Source organism: Tenrec ecaudatus, chromosome 18 (genome assembly GCF_050624435.1).
Source record: "Tenrec ecaudatus isolate mTenEca1 chromosome 18, mTenEca1.hap1, whole genome shotgun sequence".
Taxonomy (NCBI): Eukaryota; Metazoa; Chordata; class Mammalia; order Afrosoricida; family Tenrecidae; genus Tenrec; species Tenrec ecaudatus.
The window spans coordinates 34351877-34376878 of NC_134547.1; positions in this window are offsets into that span (position 1 = coordinate 34351877).

Below are 25002 nucleotides of genomic sequence, written 5' to 3' on the forward strand. Positions count from 1 at the left end.
AAAATAATTTTTATAATTTCAGTATTTTATAATTTATGAAGACTTATCTTTTGGCCTAAAATTTTTCCAGTCCTGGAGAATGATCCGTGTGCACAGAATAGAATGTATATTGTGTTGTTTTAGGGAGGAGCATTCTATAAATGTCTGCTTAGATAAATTGGTTTATAATGTTAATAAGGCCCTCGATTTTCTTGTTGATCTTCTCTCCAATATAGAATAGATGTTCTCCCCAATACAGAAAATGATGTACTGAAGTCTCCAAACCATATTGTACAAGTATATATTTCTTCCTTCACTTCTATCAGTGTTTCTTTATATATTTAGGTGCCCTGATGTTGAATGCACATACAGTTCTTTGTTAAATCTTCTGTATTAATTGGCCCTTTTTATCCCTATCTATTAATGTCCATTTTTATCTCTTCTAACAGATTTTGAGTTAAAGTCTACTTTTTTGCAGTCACAGCTCTCTTTGGGTTATTAATTTATATGAAATGCAAATATTTATTCAACCTTTCCTTTCAACTTATTTGTGTCCATTGGTTTAAGATATTTCTCTGGTAACCAGTATATAGTTTGGTCACTTTAAAAAAAATCCACCCTATCAGGTTCTCTCTTTTGATTAGTGCATTTAGTATATTTAAATTGATTGTTAGAAATCACAATCAATGCTCATATAAGCAGCAGTCAAGGAAGCCAATGATGTATTGCATTGGATAAATCTCCTATATAAGACCTCTTTTAAGTATTGAAGAGCAATGATATTTTGAATGGACTCATATGCATGTTATAATCAGACATTGAATAAGGAAGAGTGAATAAGAATTGATGTATTTGAATCATCATCCTGGCGAATAATATCCAAAATTCCACAGACTAAAAAAAAATTGTCTTGAAAAACTTACAGCCAGAATTCTCCTTAGAAGTGAGAATGGTAAGGCTTCATCTCACAAACTTTTGACAGGTTGTCAGGAGAGACTAGTCTCTGGGAGAGGACATCATGCTTGGTAAAGTAAAAGGGCAGCAAAGAAAGATGCAAATCCTCAACCAGCTTCTTGATACAGCGGCTGCAGCCATGGGCTCAAACACAGAACAATTGTGGGGACAGTGCAGGGCCAGATGGTGTCTCGTTCTAGTGTGCACAGAGTTGCTTGGAGTCAGAATTGACAAACTTAACAAAGGAAAATAAATAGATGCAAATATTTAGAAAAAGAGATGAAGAGGGTGACATTCAATGGATATGAATGAAATAAAAATAATAAAATAGTACTATGAAAAACTGCATTCCAACAAGTTTGACAATCTAGAAGAAATGTAAAAGTACCTAGAAATGCCAGCAACACAAGTCAACACACTTGGATAGAGCAAGCCTGAAAAGACCCAAACAGAAGTAAAAATAGAAAAGGTCATCAAGAAACTTCCAGCTGAGAAAAGCCCGGGACCAAATAGCATTACTGGGGAAATCTACCAAGTATTCAGGGAAGAACTCTCATCAATGCTACACAGACTGTCCCAGGATATAGAAAAGGGCAGCAAACTCCCACACTCATTCGATAAGCAGAACCCTTATACCCAAACCAGGTAAAGACCTCCACAAAGACTACCACAGGCCAATAGACTTCATGAACATAGATTCCAAATTCAAAATCCTCAGCAAAATTTTGGCCACACAACATCCTTCATAAGACACATCAGTGTGATTACACGTGGGAACCCCACTAAGAGACCTGGGTTTTACCTTAAACTCATCTATAACAGTTGTAAGGAAACAACGTGATTCTTGGACTTGAGACGGAAATGACCGAGAACAAGAAGAATCAGATGACTGCAATCTCAAGGTTATGGATCGACAGTCTTGGGGCTTTGGTTCAGATCTCTTGTTTTTAATGTGCCCAATGAATGGCAGCCAAGGACTACCATATATTTACTTGTCTAATGCCCTCTTGCTTTCTTATGATATGTATCAGTCTGGTAGGCATGGCTCTATTTTTGTGAATGAATATTATAAGTTTTGCCCTGTCAAAATTCCCCATTGTTTGTGTAAATATTGTCCAGTCACTTAAGAATTTAATCTGTACAAGTCAACAATTTATATATTGTTTTTGAAAGCTGGTCTATACGTGTATAATTTCCTTTTCTCAAAAGAGTTTTAACTTCTATTCCATTGGCTAAATGAATGATGCTATCAATAGAATTACCTTATATCCCAGGAGAATGACTGATGATGTTCTAACATGAAATGATAATGCTATCTTCAAAGGGAAGAAGGGCACATATAAATCATTGGCAAATGAATGGATCTGGAGCTTGCACGCACTCTAATCCCAATTCAAGAAAAATTAGTTCTTGTCACTTGGCCCTATGCAATCTCTGTTGAAGAGATCACTAAAGGCATGGCTGGTATTCAAAGTATGGCAAAGAAACCAGCTAGTGTCCAACTATCAGAAAGAATAGCATCTGGGGTCTTAAAGCTAGACGTCTAAATGATGCATCAAACATTCTTTACCAGCCTTATAATCCAGTGCCTCTGTTCTCTCGTGTTCCCCACTCACTGTCCAGCTTGCACCTGCAGAGGAAACCATCCAAAACACCATGGTTTGGGTCAGGCAAAATTTGGTCCTCAAAGTAACATCTTTGCTCATTTAATATTGTAAGGAAGCCATTTGCAGCAGATTTTCCCAAATAAAATTGCATTTTTCATAAATATGACCAAATCTCCATAGCCTTAAAGGCAAAGGCTCCACATTTTTACGTAGCCAGTTTTATCAAATTGCTATGCAAAAAAAAGCCAACTCAGCAAGGCAAGAGGAAAGCTATGAGAACACATGGAGCTGCTCCAGGGAGCGAGCATGTTTTCCCATCATGCCTTCTTTGTAGACAAAAGAACGCATGTGTGCTCATGTGTCGAAACCTCTGACACCCACTGTGCCATTTTTAACACGTAGCAGAAAGACGTAGAGGTATGCCTATATATTGTATATATCAAAACAATACTAATCAAAATTCGGTTAACTTAGAATTTTTGACACCTTGGGAACCATATATGTATTCAATTGTATGACTCAAAGGTTAACTGTTATTGAACAAATTGATGGATTAGCTGAAAAGAGATGTTTTGTTTATGAAGAAAGTGCACTGTTTCATATTCCTTTGAATGATACACTTTCCTCGTGGTTTGTCTGGATACAATATATTTTGCTTTAATTAAAAATATAGAACAAAGACATCTATGGAATTAGATATGGGTGTCAGAGACATCTAAGCCTAAGCATGGTCTTCCACTTCTCACTGCCACTGAGTCAGTGTGGACGCATAGCGACGACCTGCAGGTTTCTGAGACTGTAACTGTGTACAGGAGTAGAAAGTCCAGTCTTTCTGCCAGGGAGCTGCTGGTGGTTTTAAACTCTGGACCATACAGATCACAATCTAACACATAATCACTGCACCACAATGGTTGCTGGTAAACCTGGTCTTCAGTGGTGTGTTGAATGCAGTCTACTTCACAAAGAATTTTTTTTCCATGACTGGATCAAATGTGAATCGATTGCTCATTCTCATCAACAACTTGCACAATTTCTGAGAGGGGAGGAACTTATGGAAAAGCCGGGAAAGCCTCTGTAGGGAAGTGTGACGTATTTTGGGTGTAGACAGCTGAGTCCTTAGTTCTCACTTGGTCTCCTTTGGTCTGTACACTGCAGTAATTTGCTTTAATCCCTGTGACTCATGCTCCTCTTTAAAGAAAGGAAAGCAAAAAGAACCTCTTCTCCTACACACAATCATTAATGATGCTCTCTTTCTCATAGATCTTGGCTAACAGTAAATGGGAAGATTATGTTTCTCTGGGAAATTCCATGGAAGAAGTAGCTTCCCCCTCTACTTTTTCACAACAGGCTGTGGAGTAGATATTCTATAAAAATTTAACAAATGGATATAGAAGCCTATATTGTGCTAGATAGATAAGAGAAATTATCTGGGATGGTGGTAGAGAAAGGCAGATAAAAGATATCCTCCAATTCAATCTTGTACCTTGAATTGTAAGGATTCTAATACTATAGGACAACATCCAATGCCAGCCCAATTACAGGTCGCCTTTGTAAGGCTCTATCTAATTTATGTTTTATAGAAATTTTATACACAAAGGGAATAGTTACAAAAACTCCCATGAACAGGAATGCTCTTCCAATTTCGACTCAATTCTGTGCCCCTGAGAGCTTGGTCTATACCGTCTGTGACACAAATTCTGGGATTCTGCCTTTACCATCGCACTCCTAAGACATTACATACTTTGAGCCAGTTATCAGGAGAGCTATGTCCCTGAAAAAGAATACCAGGTTTGGTAAATTAGGGGTGCAATACAAAAACAGAAGACTTTTTGACAAGCTGGATTGACACAATGGCTGCAACAAAGGACTCAAACACATGAACCATTGTGAGAATGCCATTGGACCACCAGTGCGTCATTGTGTTGTACACAGGGTCACTGTGTCTTGGCACAAACTCAATGTGGCACCTAATAACAGTGATGACATTGCTTAGGCAGCTACGTATGAAGAAAAACTTGGGAAGAAAGCCCTGGTGACTGTTCCACAAAGTCATAGTAAACCCTACTGAAGACAGTTCTGAAACACTTGGAGTTGCCATGAGTCAGATTTGACTTACTCACAATTGTCTTACTTTCAGCTACTTACCAGTAAAAAAGATACAATTAATATGACTCACACCAGAATGTAGGCTGCATGAGTTCTGATTGGTCAGTCAACAGGTATATTAGGGTGCCTAAGGATGGGAACCCGCTTCTGAATTAAACTCTAGACAAAGACAAAGATATGAAGAGGTCAACTGAAGAACTTTAGAGCATGGTTATTTTCATGGCCTCCCCAAAGCATTTGATTTATTTTCCTACTTCAAACAAGTCAATAATCCAAGTAGGCAGTTATAAAGCAAGAATAAAACTCAAACAAAACATATTAATATAAGGCCATCAGAATGTAAAATGGGTAAATAAAAGGAAATGAAGGACAAAAAAACCCAGACCTAAAAGACGAAGCCATCAGAAATGGTGCGATGAGAAACCCACGTTGAATCTGTCGACAGGGACGCTTCCCCCTTTGCAGGACTTCCTTGTAATTATCCAAGAGTCAGCTCCTGTCATTTCCTATGGCAGTTTCAAGCCAGTGTGTCCACTACAGGCAGTGCCCACAGAGGTCTTCAGCCTCCAGAACATGTGACACTCACTTCTACCAAGAAGGGGCAGGAGCAGCATCACCCTCTGACCTGTTTGAGCCTCTTTGAGGATTGCAGGCCTCCATTCTCATCGGCAGAATAGGGATAGCTGCCTGAACTGTGAGCCTTAAGTGCTTCTGACAAAATGTGTTTGTGATTTCACGTGCACTGCAAAGGGAGCACCAGGTTAGCGCAGGGGCTGAAGAGGCAAGGGCAGGTAAGTGGGAGTTTCATAAGAATTCGTCAAAGGCAAGAAACGCATCTGCAAACGACTTCACTTCTTGCCAACGTTGAATGAAGGGATGGTGCTTCTACTTCTTATTAATAGACTCAATTGGAAGCTAAGACAACCTATACACTTTCATGCTATTACCATCCATTGGAGGTGTGTGTGTGTGTGTGTGCGCGCGCGTGTGTGTGTAAAACACTGACAATTCTGCAGAACGGACCTCACATCCCTGAATGATTTTTAGAAAATTGTTTTTCTCAACCCATGGCATCCACTGGTGAGTGAGCAAGGGTTGGTCTTCAGCCTGGGCCTCCCGCCAAACGAGAATTAAATGGCTCCGTTACGTGTACAAAGATCTCCGTTACGTGTACAAAGGTTGAGGGTTTTCACCTCTTCTGAAGAACTGTTCTTGAGTTCGGAGATTGTCTTCTATACGGTCTCTGAGAATTCCAGTGGGATTATCTTATTGAGGTGAGAGCAGATACCCCAGATATATATTCCAAATAGGTGAGCCTGGGTCAAGTATCTTAGCAAGAGTAGCACACTGTGTCTACTGAAAAATAAGAAGGGATATAGGAACGCAGCATGAATATGCTCAGCACCCTCTCCTCCCTGAAGAAACATGCATTTTTGTTTTTGTCTCCAGGCGAAGCAGGTGTCTTAAGAGGTACCTTGTAGCACCACTTTATTATTCAGGCACCACAGTGACTTGTTTACTAACATCTTTCTTTGAATAACATTAACAGCTTGTATCAAAGTGTCAAGAGTAATTTAATTCAAAGCAAACTCATATCCACGTACACTTGCTCCCTGCCTCCTGTCACACATTACGAGGGTTTTTCAGAATTAACTTTTTTTTCCCCCCTTGCTGGTGTCACCTCCCGTTACTGTCATGTCATAGACAAGAATTATCCCAATGCTAGCTCATTTCTGGGTATGCGGAAACCCAGCGGATGGTGATGTATTTTGAACACTAGGAAAATGTCTTTAAGACTTCTATCTGCCTTGTGGAGCTGCCAGCAGAGCTGGGAGTCTATGCAGAATACAGGCTTCTGCAGTCTTGACATCAGTTTGATATAGCCCAACTCTCTCAAACATCTCTCACAAACCATCTAGGTTCCATTTCTCTCCTTCTGGCTCATTATTTGGGATACAGTGTTTGGAATGTATTTTGAAGCCAAATTAAAATGTTTAATAAGTGTATACTGTGTGCACAATTCATACTTAGGGGGGAAATGGATGGATACATAAAGTTGTCATCAGCCAGAACCAACACAAGAACACTTAACCTAAACCAAGTGGTGTTTGGGGGGAATGTACAGCATTAAATCCTCAGGATCCCCAGACCCCAAAATGGAAATATTTCCTGGTCAGCAGTCAATGAGATGGGCTGGGACCTACGCACCACATCTCAGGGCTCTGCCTCCAAAATTCCTGGAAGAAATATAAATGTGTATGGATAACTCCTGTTAATTACCTCAAATAGTCAAGTAATTTCCTGAATGCTTCATGTAATACTAAGGCTTTGTGGCAACTTGGCTGGGCCAGGATTTCCAGTAGTTTGGCGTTTAGATCTCTTCCATGTTGTGATCTGGCATAATGTAGTCAATTCCAGGATGTGGTGAGCAGCCAGGTAGTTGTGGGAAGATTAGAGATTAGGGTGAAGTTCAACCCCTAACTCAGGTCACAGCCCTGAGGATGTTCCTTGGGAAAGTGGCCCCTTTGATATGCAAGTAGATGCCATAGAGAGCTGCTTCACTTTTTGTTGCTCTGGTCCCTACATCTGACTCATTGACCTCCAATTCTTTGGACGTGGACCAACAGCCCACTCTACCGCCGTCCAACCCTGAGACCCACCAGAGCCTGCCTTCTGATCTTTGGACTTAGATTCATGCAGCAGCTGTAGTTTCCCGTTTGTTCCTCCTGCTTCCTGGTTCATCAGCTCCAGCAGCTACTTCAGTAAGGAAAATCTTTCAGCTTACCATCTGATCCATGGACTTGAAGCAGTTTGAACTTACCCACTTTTACAACTGTGGGAACCATTTGTTACTGTGAACTTCTTTACACACACACACACCAGCACACACACTCACACACACAGATAGAAGCATTGCTGGTTTGTCTTTTCTAGATAACCCAGACTAACACACTTCAGTTATGGGAAAAATGGGGATTTAGTAAATAAGAATGAATGTTTTATGTATGTATACATTCACTCATTCATTCCATTCAACAAGCATTAGTTGAGTGTCTGTCATACCAGACACATTTCTAGGTATGTGGAAAGCAAAAGAGAAGCAGAACAAAGGCAACATGCACTAATATTTTTTTTACTAGAATGTTTTTTTTTTTTTTCTTTTAGTAACTTGATGTTGAGGATGTTTGGGCAGGACACTCATAGTCCACAGATGGAATCATTATATATTATTTTAATTCTGACTCAGATCTCTTCTTTATATTTTTTCCTTATTACTTGCCTGGACTATAAAAACTTTTGGGGGGTTTGTAGCCCATAATTTAATGTCCCTAGGTGGTAAAAATTGTCAACGTGCTCAATCAATCACTAACATAAAGGTTGGCAATGTGAGTGCACCCAAAGGCAACTTTCATGAAAGGCCTAGCAATCTCCTTCAAGACAACCGCCATTGAAATGCTACCCAGAGCTCAAGTCCACGCAGGAGCCACCAGGAGTCAGAAACAAATAGTTGGCAATTGATTTTACTGGTTTAACAAACTATCAGATAAGTTCCTGTTGGATCGTCATCAATTTAAAATATCGTACACAATGCTTGGCACTTGCCAATTGCTCCCTTTGAATTTTGAACCATTATAGTATAATAAATGCTATTTTCCTTTTATCTTGTAATAGAAAAAGAAATCCTCCACCTGCAAGTCTATCTCTATTGTCCATCCACGCAAGTGTAGAGATTTTTCAAAATCAAAGCAGAGAAGTAACGAAAACAAAAATCCCACCATAGTTTCACTCCTCACGTCTGAGAATAGACTAGGGACTTCTCCCTTTGCACAAAGTCCTGAATGGCGTTGCTCCTTAAAGAACAGTACCCAGTTGCTCTGGATGAGCTTTGAGCTCACAAATCTCTGAGTAGACAAAGTCCATTAAATCACAGTGCCCATCCAAGAGTGAGTATTTACAAGGCAGACTATAAACTTTGCAAACAATGCTTGCAAACACTGCTCAGGGTGGGAGTAAATTAAGCAACATTAGAGAGATCATTAATACTTGGGCACAATAAACCAGGTAGTTTGGGGTTGGATTTAAATCACCTCAGCTCAAGCCCATGAGGTACATATAGCACTGTTGCATAAACAGCAATTCAATTGTTAAATCTTTCTTCAGCGAAGCCCAACACAGGCACACACACACTCACACACTTCTCATTTCTATTCTCATTAACTCCCTTCCCTCATTTAGCATGCTCAATTGACATATTTACCTTTCAGGATGCCACACCAATACCAAGACTTTGCTACCAAACAGATTTTTGTATGTTTTTTTATCACTTGATTCTAGAAAAATTCTGGATAATAATTTACAAATGCCACTGAATAAACTAAGTAGTATTCATCTATAGTATGTAGTGCATATTATTTATGAGATTCTATATGGGCGTTCCTGGGAAAAAACAACTAGGTAATTAATTTAGCACATTGGTGAAATATATCTTGACTTCCACTTCCACATTCAAGAAACACATTCATTTCACAATATATCAATGATAGTAATTTATATGTTACTATTTTTATTATATCCCAGTCCATGTTAAATGCTTCACATTTATTATTGTGATCCTTACAACTCAATGTACAAGATCATATCCTTACTTCAGATGTGAAGGTGGATAAACTTCCTTACCCAAGGTAAGATGTAGATGCCAGAACTAAGTTCAAACCCCACACATTCCACTCTAGCAGGAAGCTTCTATTTGACCTGTCTCTACCTTCCCAGATCTCCTAATGACATTTACTGCTTATTTAAGAGATCAAGAACATATCACATGTCACCTGTTAGGTCACTTCTGCATTTCTCCTTGATTAAGACAAAGTTTTGATGTCTTCCGTGTGACCATATTAGTTCCAGGAGCCTTGGTGCTGAAAGACGGCAGTCTGGTATCTGTAACAGGTGGAATGAGGGTGGCTTTCATCCATCTATTGTGGAAAGTTTATCAATAATAGTCCAGAGACATAGACCCTCGCCCAGGGCCACACACATGATAGCATACAGATAACAAGATAACAAGGTCAGGGTACTTGTTCAGCCATAGCTTCAATTTCTTCCAAGAACTGTTACCAGCAGTGTGCATTTCTCTAAAGGTTCTTTATAAAGGCTTTTATGAAGACTGGTTATCTCAAAAGGCTAAACCAAGACAGTATCCAGGGTAACCAGAAATCTTGATGTCTTCACTAAATACTAAGTGGATTTATAATAGATACTATTTATTGATAATTATATGTGATGTTTTTGTGGGCCATCAAGTTGAGTTGAACTAATAGTGACCCTGTAGAGCAGAGTAGAACTCTGATAGAGTTTCCTAGGTTGTGATTTTTACATGAACATATTGCCACCGCTTTTGCTCCCATGGGGTCATGTATGATGTGGCCTACCTCATTTAATAAAACCAGTGAATTAACCATGATTTTACAAGTAAGGGAACAGCCTCATTTTGGAGGAAAGACAGGGATTTCTCTTTTCTACACCTGTAAAGAGTTATAGCCTTGAAAACCCATAGGGGCAGTTCTACCTTGTCCTGCAGTGTTTCTTGGAGTAGATGTCAACTCTGTGACAGTGTGTTAGTCTGGGGAGACTAGAGAAACAAGTCCATAGACACTCATATGTGTATAAGAAAGAGCTTTATCTCAAAGAGCAATTGAATAATGAGGAAACATCCCAGCCCAGTCCAGATCAAGTCCATAAATCCAATATTAGCCAATATATAGATTCCTCTTGAGCCAAACAGAACAAATGCAATGACGTCAAATGGAAGAAGATCACAGGCCAGTGGGCACTAAGTCTTTTGGATCCAGTGGCCATAGAAGCATCTCAGTAGAAGCAGGCGTCTCCATGTGGCTCCTCCAGTTCCCAGGGGAAGGGGTCTATCAGCGTAGTGTCATGTGTCTTCTTAGTAGGGTATCTCCAAGGGAGTGAACTGTGTGAGAGTCTCTTTCATCTCCAAGGAGGAAAATTAGGATTTCTCAGAATTCTCAGGAAGAGGCCATGCGCACACAAAGGCCTCATTGGCTAGGATCCGATTGACAGAGTAGATGCCACCCCTTCACTCTTAATCCTCTCAAGTCCAAAACTGACACCAGATTATATAACTCCCACAGACTGAGTTTGGTTTGGGCTTTCTGAAGTCCGAGTTCAGGTCATTGGCAGGGCTGTGTTTTTCCTGTGCCCTTCTTGGTCTTATTTAGCTTCTTTAGCCCCAAGCCTTCCTTTGAATTCCTTGGATTGTACACAGATCACTCTGTGTCTGTTTGGCTCTTTCAATAGGACATCACACAAAAAGGCTAATACTTGGGCAATTAGCAAAAGGTTGGCAATTCAGATTCTCCTGGCAGTGGTATAAAAGAAAGGGCTGAAGTTCTAGTTCCATAATTTTATAGATGTTGAAAACCTGATGGAACACAGTTTGACTCTGTAACATGTAAGATTGCTAGATACGGGAATTGGCATAATAACAATGGTTTTTTAAAGAAAGGATTAGGCTTAGAGCCCACAGTACTCTGATATGATCTCCTTAACAAAGAAAAGGAAAACCCTGTTTCCACACAGGCTCACATCGCAGTCACAAAGGTTAGGAACTCAGCATATCTTTTGGAGCGATATAATAATCATAGAAGAAGAGAATATTATTCCTTATGAATTAAGCTTAAAAGGCATAAGGTGGATGGATGTTCAGTGAATCTTCCATACATGACCTGCATATCTTTCACCAATCCTACTCATCCAATTGTTTATAGGCTCTGAGCAACATTGCTGTGTTCCAAACAAAACATTCAAGGTCTCTGACTTCAAACAGATGGCAAAGTTGGTCTGTGTATCCTTTCAAAGCTGACTGACTGCAGCATTCACCAAAGCCTCTGCCACTTGCAGGGACTCAATATGGAGCACTTCCCAGGGAGTTAGCATTCCTTGGATAGCTAGGCCTTGAAAACATGTGACCCAGTTGGATCCTGCACATTATGATTCCTATGCAAGGAATATAAATGCGATAGAATTGCCATTTAGATTAGACAGTAAAAAAGAATACAGTTTAAAAACTAAAGTCTTGGGGATTTAGTAGTAAAAAATAATTGAAGGACAATTGAAGGACTTATTAATATGAGGTGCTGGGTAAATGTTAGATGGTAATTTTTAATCCAATTACAAATCATGTAAAGTGTACTAGGTCTCTATGATCAGATGAAGGTCATAAAGCTTTAGCATAGAAACTGAGTTGAAAAGGGAAATGAGATTGTCGGGTGAAAGTAGGGGGCATGGAGATCACAATCACCCCAAATACTGCTACTGTGATAAATTGGGATATTGGGTTGCATAATCTTGTTTCAAGAATATTCCATTGTACTCTGAAGTTTATACACTAGTCTAAGTTTTCAAACAACTGACCAACAATATCCCAAAAGGCCTATTTTAGATAGAAGGATGAAGGTTGGGCAAGGGACATGGGAATGATGCCGACATGCATTTCCATTGGAGTTTGACCACCAGAATGCAGAATTCTCATCAGACTCATACCGAAGCCTATGGTAGAGATTAGCCTAATACAATGAAGGCTCACAACCACTTTGAATGAGCAGGAGCACTAAAGACCTGAGAAAAATCGCAATTTGGAAGTGCTTATGCTGGGACCCTCATTTCCTCTTCCAATTCCCTCAAGGCATGACATCTACAGGTGAGTGGATCTTGCTCCTGGGAAAATGCTATTCCACAGACCAGGGATACCATCCATGCTGTTACTGGATTCAAAATGAATTGTCTTCAAAACTGCATAGGACAAGAGGGAATCATTTGCCTTAGTATGCAAGTCTGCACTGCTGTACATTTCTGTGCTCACATTGGGGGGCTAGAAGGCGCAGGACCACCCTAGGAAAGTTGGAGACCATCTCTAGGGAACCCAGCTCTCCCAGTGTATCGAGCCAGTCTTGCTATAGCCACATAACCCCTTAAAAGGCGGATAGCCCAAGACTCAGAATGTTAACATTAATTTGAGAAAAATAAAAATGGAGTATTCTCTCCATTTGCATCTGTCAGGAGCATGGTGTCCTAATTTCGATAGAAGAGGAGGGGGGTGTCTGTTTGAAACACCAACTGCTGCTATCTTGCCATGAAATGCTGCTTTCCATGAACTAGTCAAAGCAAATAATTCTGGAGCCCAAGGAGGGTGTGTCGGCACATGATTCAGTGGGCTCTGTTGTATTGTACAAAAGAAGCAATGATAATATCCCAGGAAATTAACTATCTTGAAAAGCGCTGGAATAACACAGAAAGGTAATAAAGTTAAGAATAGGAAGAGAAATAGCTACATATTAAGATAGTACATCCTATCCAAAACAAGGACTGGAAAGTTCAGTCTTCATATGTTAACAATACAGTAATACTGTCCAGAATGTCCAACAGGGAGCATATAGGAGGTATGGAGCTACCTCTGCCTCTGGTTTGCAATCACTCACGTCAAACTATTTTGAAAGTCACACCCTTCTTAGGACACCTCCTGCCCTTGCCCGCCATGGGAGATTAAAATGCATGCACATCTTTGGATTCCCTGGCCCAGAATCTCAAAGTAGCTGTATTAGTTCCAGAACCACATGGGAAAACACTGAGCAGTGCTATTCCAGAATGTTTGTGATATCAGGTCCCTGGCTTCTAAATCTCATTGTGAGGGAAGGAAACTAGGGCATTTTGACTTCCACAAATGGAAAACCCAACACCTTCCTACTAATGCTGACCCCCCCCCCCAAAAAAATTCAGAAGACAGTTACCAAGCCAACTGACTGTAATAGATCCATATTTGTACCCATCCCCAAAAGGTGACCCAAAAAGGATGCTCAAATTATAGAACAATATCATGCAAATAAAATTGTACATGCAAATAAAATTTTGCTGAAGATCATCCAACAGAAATTGCAGCATTACAGCCAGAGGTTCAGGCCAGATTCAGAAGAGCATGTGGAACAAAGGATATCATGTTGATATCAGATGGATCTTGGCTGAAACAGAGTATGCCAAAAAGATACTTTGTGGTTTTTTGACTACTCAATGACATTTGAGTATACAAATCATAATAAACTATGGAAACCTTTGAACAATGTCAAATAAGTGTTCTCAGTCTTCTGAAAATGGCCATTCCTTTAATAACCAAATGCAATGAGTAATATTCCCTTCCCCTGAGCTGTAGAAAAGGTACCCTCTTGCCTTACGTGCAGGAAATTACACTTTAATATAAATCAATATAGCATCCTCTTGTTATCAAGTATCTCTCAAGGATGCTAAACCTGCATTCCACTTTTCATTATCAAAAATCTGTCCTGAACCAAAGACCCAACTTACCTTGGGAAAATTCTTTCCCCACACCTGCAACTCAGAAGTGGCCATGGTCATTCTTTTGTGATAGAAAGGGTAGCTGTTGTTCTCATGCCTTCTCCACACAACAGGGTGAGCGATGATAGAGGGAATGAGAGCAACAAGGGCCTGTTAACGAGTGTGTTAGTCTGGGTATTCAAAAGAAGCAACTCCACAGAAACTCATGTATAAGAGATGTTTTTATATAAAGCTTAAGTGTACATCAATAAGACACCCCAACCTAGTGCTGCCCAAGCCTACAAGTCCAACATTAACCAACTAACTCATATGTCCACCAATCCACAAAGTCCTCCTCCATCTTGCAAAACAGATGCAATGACACTGACTGCAAGAGACCTGAGAACTTGAAAGGTGAGGCTCACAGAGCCATTTATCCTTCCGCTCTTCAATTAACCCCACATGTGTTTATCAGCCAGGTTGGCACAATCAACTAACTCAACAGGTAAAGCTCTTGTTACATACCACAGCAAAATGCAGAGTCTGACGCCTCCCTTTTCTGTTTCAGAAACTCAAGGTCATAGGTCTCGTTCCTTCAGGCTCTAAAGAAAAAGCCCATATCTTTGGGTCATTACAAAGCTGCCTCTGGAAACCAAAGCTACTCTTGAGAAGATGAAGTCTTCGTTCAGGTAATCCTGAGTCTTTCTGTAAGTTAAGTACCATGGTAGCTGCTTACTCTCCATAACGGACTCTGAGTCATACACTCACAGCCTCATTGGAAGCCCTCGAACCGCTAATGTAACCAGGCCACCCAGTCTGAGAAACAATGAGCTGTGTACTGGTCTTCATTTAGCACACCAAGTCTCAGAGATGAGTGGAACAGAGGAGGGGAAGAAGTCTGAAATCACAAAAGCCCTGGAGTGTGTCAAGTAATGGCACCGTGGAAGAGGGGAACTGCCTTCATTTCAGCTCTAAGGGGTTTTAGCGAGTTGTCTTACTTCCTTCTTAAAGCAAACCTATCTTCACTCCTCTTCTCCCTGTGCCTTGTCCCTAACCTCTTTTGTCCCAGGACCTTATGGAGCAGACACCATAACTTCAGATGCACGTTTGCAGTTCCTTGAACTGCTGCAATAGGATTATCAGGAGCCGCCTGGTAGATAACTGGAGTAGGTACTCATCAAAAGGTGCCACTTCTTCACCATGGCCTCCACGGTTGTTTTCTTCCCCTGATCACCTTGATGGTTTACCATAGGAAGGAAAGGCGCTGAATCTGGTCAGCTCCTCCTTTATGTAGTAGGCAGTGATATTATTCCTTGAAGATCAGGACTTGGCATTAATTTAAAGTGGCCCTCTGCTTCCTCTTCATCAATTGTATATGCAAGCGGCTCAAAGAACAGAAAATTACCTAAGACGTTGTTATTGTTCTCGTTCATTATTTTGGTCAGCTGCCTGTGAGCTGATTCCAACGCGTGGTGATGTGCTGTGTGCGCAGAGTAGAACTTCTTCATAAGTCTTTCAAGATTAGGACGTTTCAGAAACAGGTTGCCAGCCTGTTATAAGGGGTGCCTCTGCATGGATTCAAACTGTCAACCTTTTGGCAAGTAGTTGAGTGTGTAACTGTTGAAGCAACCAATTCAGTGCCACCAAATGATTGCTGACTCACAGCAACCCCTTGTGTCTTTCCAGAACTATTTATAGGTGTACAATGTCCAGTGTTTCTCTGGTGGGTTTTGAACTGCAGACCATGTGGATTGCAGGTCAACACATGACTACACCGCCAAACATCCAGGAATTCCTCCTGTTCACTAGAGGTTGTCAATGTAATTAGAATAATCAGACATGCTTTTTTGAATGTAAATATATTCGCATTTCATGCACTGGATGATATTGCTTGGAATGAGGACTCATAGGCCTAAGCTTCCAACTTCTACTTCTACCACATATTGATGAGAGATCACGATCAATTCACCTTATTTAAAAAATAGAAATATATTAAAAGATCATTTTATCGGGAACTTGTATAGTTTTTTAACAATCCATGCATCAATTATATCAAGCATATCTGCCCCACCATCATGCTCACCCTTCTTCTGCCTCTTAGTAATTCCTCTCAGCTAAATTGCTGTTGCTCCAACAACCCCAGGATCTCTATATCCTCCTCCTCATTGCTTTTAATTCCCTAGTTGTTCCCCTGTCTATGGCATTGTTTGTTCTCCACTTCTTTTCCCCAACTCCTTCTCCCCCCAAATGCCTCTGGAACCATCAGTCCCATTGCTTTCTCCTCAAGCTTACTTCCCATACTTATCTTATGTACATAAATACACAAGTCAATAATAACAGAGACCAAACAAAAAGCAAACAACAGATTGAATAAAAAGAGAAAAGAAAGAGAGAGAAAGAGAATAATAACTATGAAACAAACAAACACAAAGCATGCATAATTCTGGTTCTCCCCACTGGTCCTGGGGGAATTCTGGGAGCTATCCCTCCTAGCCTGGAGTTTATTTGGGGGAGCTCCACAAGGGCTTTGTGGCTTGGCTTTGCTCCCATTGCTGATCTGTTATGTTCCCTTCTTGGTTTGCCACTCTGTGGGCTATTCAGACCAGACTAACTCCATGCTATGTGTCCCCAGGATTGTCCCCTGTGGCAGTGTGCTCCAGTAAGGGGAAATCACCTCAATTTTTTAAGCATCAATTTTCTCATCTGTGAAATGGGAATAATAAAAACAATACTGATTCCACAGAGTACTGAAGATAATAAAAATGATACATATCAATGTTTTCAAACTGTTAATTTTTAGTTATATGTAAGATTTTATCATGATTAATTATCATAAGGTTTTCCACTGGACTCAAGAGAGGGCCTGGGATGTCAAGACAAAGTCCCGATGTGAGGCTACCTTGACCTGAATCTTGGATGACTGGCCTTATGTAGAAGAGTAGAAAAGAAGAGAGTTTCAGGTAGAACAAAATTCCCAAAGAGGTAAGAGATGCCTGTTTCATGAGTTGTAGATCCAATATCAGAGAGTCAATAGGGAGTGTGAGAGATAAGTGTTAAAGTTAGATTGAAACAGGCTGTCAATTATGGAGTGCCTGGACATTTATTGACTTCATTGCTTAGACAATAGCATCTATGAGACGACCCAGTAACCAGGTTGGAATGAAGGTAGGAAGCCAAGAGACAAGGAAACCTGGTTGGAGATTATTACAACAGTACAGGTAAAATGTAACATGATTCTGAATTTGGGGGAAAAATTAGGCTTCTTTTCCCACAGCGCTTAGAGTTTTCTTCCCTATAAAACGGTTTAACCATAATTTACACCACTTGTTTAAAGGTTCTTTGGTGCCAGTTACTATATTAATTACTTCATAGATATTTCATTAATTTTTAAAATAACACAGTGGGATGATTAGTATTTCATCCACTTATGGCTGAAGAAAGAGAAAAGATTATTTCACCTCTTCAACAATCAAGATGCACAGTTTGTAATTAGCCTAACTATGCATGTCCATGGGACCCCAGGGCCAGTGCTCCTGATCACAGTGCCAACAAATAACCCCCCCACGCCCCCAAATAGAGGTAAACCCAAGCATTTTAAAGAGAAGATAGTTCTTCGAACCTAGTTCAAGAAAGCTGGTTAATGTTCAGGATAGGGTGCTAGGACTGTGGCTGGTCCTAATTTATCAAGCGACCTGGGGGTAATCAATCATTTACCTTTTTTAAACCTTAGTTTGAAATAAAAGATAAATTTAGACTATTTGTTTCCATGCATGCTATATCATTTTCTTTGCTTATTTGGTGTACTAAGACCATCTCACCTTGTTCCAGGGTACCAATTGCTGGCTACTCTAGCTATCTGTGGTGGTTTAAGGATTAAGCGTGTAGGGGTAGAGTCTAGTCTGTCAATCAGGTCATAGCCAATGAGGCTTCTGTGTGGGGATACTCTTCCACTAAGGATTCTGGGAATTCTGGTATTTCCCCCTTTCAGGTGGGAGACTCACTACTTCACTCCATGGGAGACATGCAGCTGACAAGGCACATGGGATTACCCTAGTGCCCTGAGCTGGAGAAGCCACATGGAACTACCTGATGCAACCAGACCTCTGAAACCGGGGACGCCACTGAATCCAAAGAGTTTCTACCCACTGACCTGTGATTGTCCTGTATTCAGCATCATTACATGTGGTTTGTGGATCTGAAGAGGACCTTATAGACTGGTATTGAACATATGGGCTAGTATCAGACTTATGGACTTAGAGTGGACTGTGTTGGGATGCTTTTTTAATGTTCAATTCCTCTTGTATATAAATCTCTTTCTTATACACATATGTGTGTCCCTGGATTTGTTTCTCTAGTCTACCCAGACTAACACACTATCTGAAATAGATACTGCTATTGTAAGCAGTCATTCAAGCTAACTCCCAATACATGGAGGCCCCTATGAACAATGGTATGAAATATAGACCAGCTCTATGCCATCCAAATGACCAACTGTGGATAGGACTATTGTGATCCATAGGATTTAGCAACTAGATCACCAGGTTATTCTCCCTAGTCTGTCCTAGTCTGGAAAGGCTGCTGAAATTTATTTAGTAACAATCCCTACTCTTGCATGAAAAGCTAGGATTCTGCCGCTGAGCCACATAGACCCAAATAGTGACCAAGCCTCTTTGATTAAAGGCCTTCCTTCATGGTCTTAGATGGGTCTAATGCTCTGTCATCCCTCTTCAGCATGGGTAATGAATTACCAAGCTCTCTATGTCGTACACTGTCTCCCTTGTATGTCGGCCAGTGTAAGACATGAAAAAATAGTGATTTATAAATTATCAAAGGTTTGGAAGGGATGCAGGGAAGGGTAAAATGAGCAGCTGATACCAAGGGCTCAAGAAGAAAGAAAATGTTTTGAGGATGATGCTGGCAACACATGTACAAATGTGCTTGACACAATGGATGTGTGTATGCATTGTGATAAGAGCTGTATGAGCCCGCAATAAAATGATTTTTAAAAAGAAGAAAGCTGTCTATGAAAGTATAACTTAGCTTGGTTTAAATCCAAACAAAACAAAACTCACTTCCTTGTGTAATTAATTTGTAAAATGCTATCCTGGCATGCTCAAAATGGGGATGAACTCCCCTTACAGAGGAGTTGCAGGGAGGGGACGAGTCAGTCAGGGTGTGATGTAGCAATGATGAAACATACAGCTTTCCTCTAGTTACTAAATGCCCCCCCCCAGCCCCTATCATGATCCCAATTCTACCTTACAAATCTGGCTGAACCATAGGATGTACACTGGTACAGATAGCAACTGGAAACACAGGGAATCCAGGATAGATGAATGCCTCAGGACTAGTGGTGAGAGTGGTGATTCCGGGAGGGTGGAGGGAAGGTGAGGGAGAACAGGGGGCGGGGGGAGATTACAAGGATCTATATATAACCTCCTCCCTGGGGGATGGACAGTGGAAAAGTGGGTGAAGGGAGACGTCGGATGGTGTAATATATGACAAAATAATAATAATTTATAAATTATCAAGGTTTCATGGTGGAGGGGGGAACAAAGAGGGAGGGGAAATGAGGAGCTGATACCAAGTGTTCAAGTAGAAAGCAAATGTTTTGAGAATGACGATGGCAACATACCTACAGATGTGCTTGATACATGGATGGATGGATGGATTGTGATAAGAGTTGTAGGAGCCCTCATTAAAATGATTTTTTTAATGGGGATGAACTAGATGATACACTTTGTTTCACATTCCACACCTTAGGTCTAATTTGTTGAGCCAACCATGCTTCTTGCTGTACAGAGACCGGTTCTGCTGAAAGCATGGGTGCAGCTCAGAAACACCTTGAGAATTCTTAAATTGTCAAGAATTTAATATTCCTTAGATCCACAATCAGGATACCTAAGCCTGTGCAAGCAGTCAGGTTCTGGGCTAACAAAAACCCAAACTATATATAGTCGACATAACATTTGATTGACTGGTTGTGGCTAATACCAAAGCTTGAAGATTATACAGTGGGAAAATAAGGTCAAAGTAGAGATAGAAGACATATTAAGAAATTCAAGGATCTGGAAGTAAGAAACTATGTGTTGATTATACTAAATGCCATGTATAAGAAATATATTAACTCGGGGAAAAACCTTAAAAGGAATAAAGTTGTTCCAGAAATTCTGGATCATACAACGTAGGAAAAACCAACTGATCCGCGATGCCGCGTTTGGACATAATTGCAAACGGCTGCAGTTTTCCAAGGAAGGCCAACTACTTAGTACCTACTTTCACTAATAAAATCAGAAGAAGAGTGTAAACCTCTTTCTAAGTATTCTAGAAAGTGTCAAGATAATGAGGATGCTGGTAAAGAAAGGGATAGATAAGTAAGGATGAGAGAGAAAAAAAGGCAATATTCAATATTTGATCAATGTGACTGGAAAAGAACTGTGAAGGTGGAGATGGGAGTAAAAAATGAGCTGGTGTCAAATATATATGAAACCTACTATATTTTTTGAGAAAGTTATACCCAAAGATACAATGATCCTGGAGAAAAGCTCTATGTTTATTTAAGATTGAAAATAACAGGTCCTCAATTTCTAATTACTATTGAGGTAACGCATTAAGAATATGCCTTAGCTCCAAAGGAGGACATCTATCTCTAATGATGATTTAATAGGAAACTAGAGGGAAAAGTGAAAAGATGCCCCCAAACACAAAGTCAAGAGCCTCGAAGAACAAAAATAAGAGACCTGATTCCACCCATGTCATCAGCCATAGCCCCCACTCTCGGGATGGTTGTTGTCAGGTACCATCCCTTTGTTCGGACTCATGGCTGTGACCCTGTGTGCAACAGAACGAAACACCAAGCAGTCCCGTGTCTCCCTCACAATCATCCTTCTCTTTGAGCTCATTGCTGCACAACTTTTCAGTCCATCTGGTAAAGGGCCTTCCCCTTTATCACTTCCTCTCTACATTACCAGGCAGGATGTCCTGCTCCAGGGACTGGTCCATGCTGATAACATGTCCAAAGTACTAGGAGGAAGCATGGCCCTCCTTGCTTCTAAGGCGCGCTATAGCTGTGCTGCCTCTGAGACAAATATGTCCGTTCTTCTTTCAGAAGTCCATGGCACTGTCCATATTTTTCACCAGCACCATAATTCAAATGCATGGATTCTCCCTCGGGTTTCCTTATTCAATGTCCAATATTTTAATACATACGAGGTGATGGAAAATACCCGGCCTTGAGCCAAGTAGACCTTAGTCCTCAAATCAACATGCTGTTTTTTGACACTTTAAAGATGTGCATCAAATTCACCCAATGTGATGAGATGTTTCATCTCTTGACTGTTGTTCCCATGAGCATGGATTGTGGATCCAAGCAAGACAAAACCCTTCAAACTTTCAAGTTTTTCTTCATTTATTATGATGTTACCTATTGGTCCAGTGTTAATCCAGACTGACAGCTGCAGTCTTGATCTTCATCAGCAAGTGTTTCAAGTCCTCTTCACTTTCAGCAAGCAAGGTTCTGTTATTTGCATACCAAAGGCTGTTAATAAGCCTTTCATTTAATCCAGCTCCTCTGATTATCAATCAACATACAGATTGAACAAATGTGAGAGGATACAACCTGGATGTACGCATGTCCTGGTTTTAAACCATGCAGTATTATCTGGGTCTGTTTTCACAGCTGCATCTTGTTCCAGGTACAGGCTCCACATGAGCACATGAGGTGTCCTGGAATTCCCATTCTTCCCATAGTTGGTTATAAACCACACAGCTGTAGGCTCTTTATGTCTGTCCATTGGGCTTCAGAATGTTTAAGGATCCATTAAGATCCTGGAGGCACAGTAGTTTGCCCCCACTATCAGCTCTGAAGAATAACAATGTGTCAGCCTGCTTCCATAAAGATTCTCCACCATGAAACCCTTTGGGGCAGTTCTGCTGTCGAGTTATGAATTGGAATAGTCATAGGCAGTGGATTTGGGTTTGGGAACAACCAGTTGCTGCACCACCTTTCCCACCCATCCTATTTATTTGTGAACTATTTAGTATGGTTGTACTATGTCTGTTTCTGTGTAAGTCACTGTCATCCAGTTGAGGCCAACTCATAGCACCTGGTGGTGTTGAACTGCCGATCCTGTGGCTCACAGCCCAACTCATAACCACTATTCACCCGGATTCCCCTTTTCCTATTGATTGGGTGTAAAATGTCCAAAAAATGTTTTTAATGTCATGTTGGTTTAACCACATCTCCTTCCCTGACCCTCCATCCCCAGAGAGGTGTTTGGACCAAGAGTAACCATGTCTGTATGTTTAACCATATCAAATCAACTAGAAATTCTGACCTCGGAACATGACCTTTGACCTCAAAATAAGCCCAGGAATTGTTCCTTTGAGGAAGGAGCTTCTTGTGTTCTGCATGTGGAAATAAAGAGGGGAAATGGGTGGTTTTCAAATTAAAGGGCAGATACATATTGATCCTCAAATATGAAGGTGCTCAACCATATTTCCCAGTCCTTTCTAACTTTACAGGAGAAAGATGGGGCTTTCTTCTTTCATAGTCACCATCTCAGAAACCCACAAGAGCAGTTCTACCTTGTCCTTTGAAAATATCTGTGAGTCAGCACTGACTCGCTGGCAGTGAGTTCTAACTTCCTGTCATTGATGAGCCATGTGACTAGTTCTGCCAAAAAAATAGTGGGTGTAAATATTTAGAGAAACACTGCGGTATACAACTGCATTTTCTGCTTCTATCATGGAAACTTAAGAATTGATTTTAAGATGGCAGCCTGGATATGTCAATTTGGGTTTAGAATATTGGAGCCAAGCCTTTTTTATGTTAAGCAAATGAGAGTTTAGCATTTATTTATTCCTGTGGCATAACTGTGTATTCTGATTAAAGATGTCTTTGAGTGGATAGTAGCACAGAGAAAATGGGGCCAATCTCTTTACTTCAGAGCAGTGGATGCACTTTCAAACAATGGTCGGTTTGAGAACAATGAAATGGTTGTAATGATACTCCCCTAACTCAGTAGCCAGACCCATGCTCTCTAACAGTGCTTGGAGGCTTAAATGGCAACTTAAATGGTGAAAAGGGAGAACTAGAATGATAGGGATGAATAGAAATCGCTGGAAACTCTGCTGGGAGAGCAGAGACGTCCTAAAAGTCAGTCCTTAGAGAAAGTAAGGCTGGAAAAGCTCGTGAACTTGATGTCCCACTGTGCTCGACATCTTGCGAAGTTCGCGTTAAGTATTGTGTCATGTTGAAACACCCCTGTTGCGGTAATAAAGGTACCTTTACACAATAGTATGAACTAAAATTGAAGACTTAGCCAAAATTCCGGATGATGGCTCCCACAGGTTAATTTTCAAAGGCCTGGAAGGGGATTGCAGAGTCTCTGAATGAAAAGCCAGGCGGGTACTTTTATTTCACACAAAAGGAAGAGCACGTACAAGATCTAAAGGCAAGAGATCCTGGCATGCCTTTTTGGAATGGAAAATAGAGCAATATGATCATAACAAACAGGAGGAGACGCTAAAGTTAAAGAGAGCTGGAGCGGTGTGCATCATGGGACAAATTGTAGTATACTTTTGCATTCAACGTCAGTCTGGAACACAAACACTCATCTTTAATAAAACCATATTCATATTAAAGTTGTGGTTCAGAAAATCACCACATGGGTAAGAATAACCAAATGTCCAGCATTGCTATAATACAACCAATCCTCACATTCTTACTTTTCTCTGTCAAGTTTCACCTATTTTCTTCCTGGCCATTGCTAACTGGGGATCATGCTAGAAATGGTTCCGTGTGTTTTTATAAATAGTTTTATTGGCACATAATTGACTTATATAATTTAATAACTTTATAAAATTTAATTGACTTAATAATTTAGCTCAATCATATTAAGAAGCATTGTACAACCATCATCATGTTTAACTTCAGATCATTTTCGTTTCTCTCTTCCTCATTATTTAGCTCACCAACTTACCCCAAATTCCCTTGCCATGCCCCTAGATAATTATTAATCCAATTACTCTCTTTATAGATTTACCTATTGGATTTCATATACAGAAAGTCATACAAAATAGTAACAAGAAACAAACAAATTAAAAACCACCACAACAATGGCAAAACAGAAAAAAATCTCAATGGAAAATACAGTGGAAAGTATTGAAAACTGAAACAACTTTAAAATGGGTCAGGAAGGAGATCAAATGATATGATATTACATTTTAACCTAACTACATCTGGCATATTCAAATTTACCATGCTCTCTGTTAACCAGGCTGTTTCCATCCCAGGCCTATGTTCTGAAAGAATTCACTGGAGGCTTAACCCATATGAAGTAACCCATGTTTTTATCCCTTCTCCCAGCTCATGAAAGATTCTGGCAGCATTCTTGTGAAAGGCACTGAAACCCTCTTCACTTATAATAATCTGCAAACTGCAGTGCTAACAGAATCCTGAATATGACACAAACCATTCTGAAAAGCTGGTGTGAACACGAAAGTCAATTTCACTTTATTCCTACTGATTTGCGGTTCTGAATAATGATTCCATGTTTAAGACCTAAATTGTATTTACTCTTCATCCACTCAGCACTTGTGTTCCTGATAGAAAGAACCTCTTCCCCTGCGAGGAGGACATTTACAATTAGAATTATCTCCTGATCCCCCTAGGTTTTCTCCACTTTAACCATTTGGCAAAAATACATGGAGCGAGAGAGAGGGAGAAAGTGGATCTTTAAATAACAACAATCTTGATCATTGGAGCTATTTTCAAGTGACCTTTACAATTGAAGGCATTTTTAAAGCAATGAGGAGTTAAGCTCTCTGGTGCTTTGAGTATGTTAGACCTTCCATCAGCTGACCTGTGTTAGGTAGGGTTCTCCAGAGAAACAAACCTAGATAGAGATAGATGATAGAGAGAGAGAGAGGATAGATGGATAGATAAATAGATAAATAGATTTATACATTGATAAGGAATATAATAGCTAATTAGTCCACACTGCAGTATATA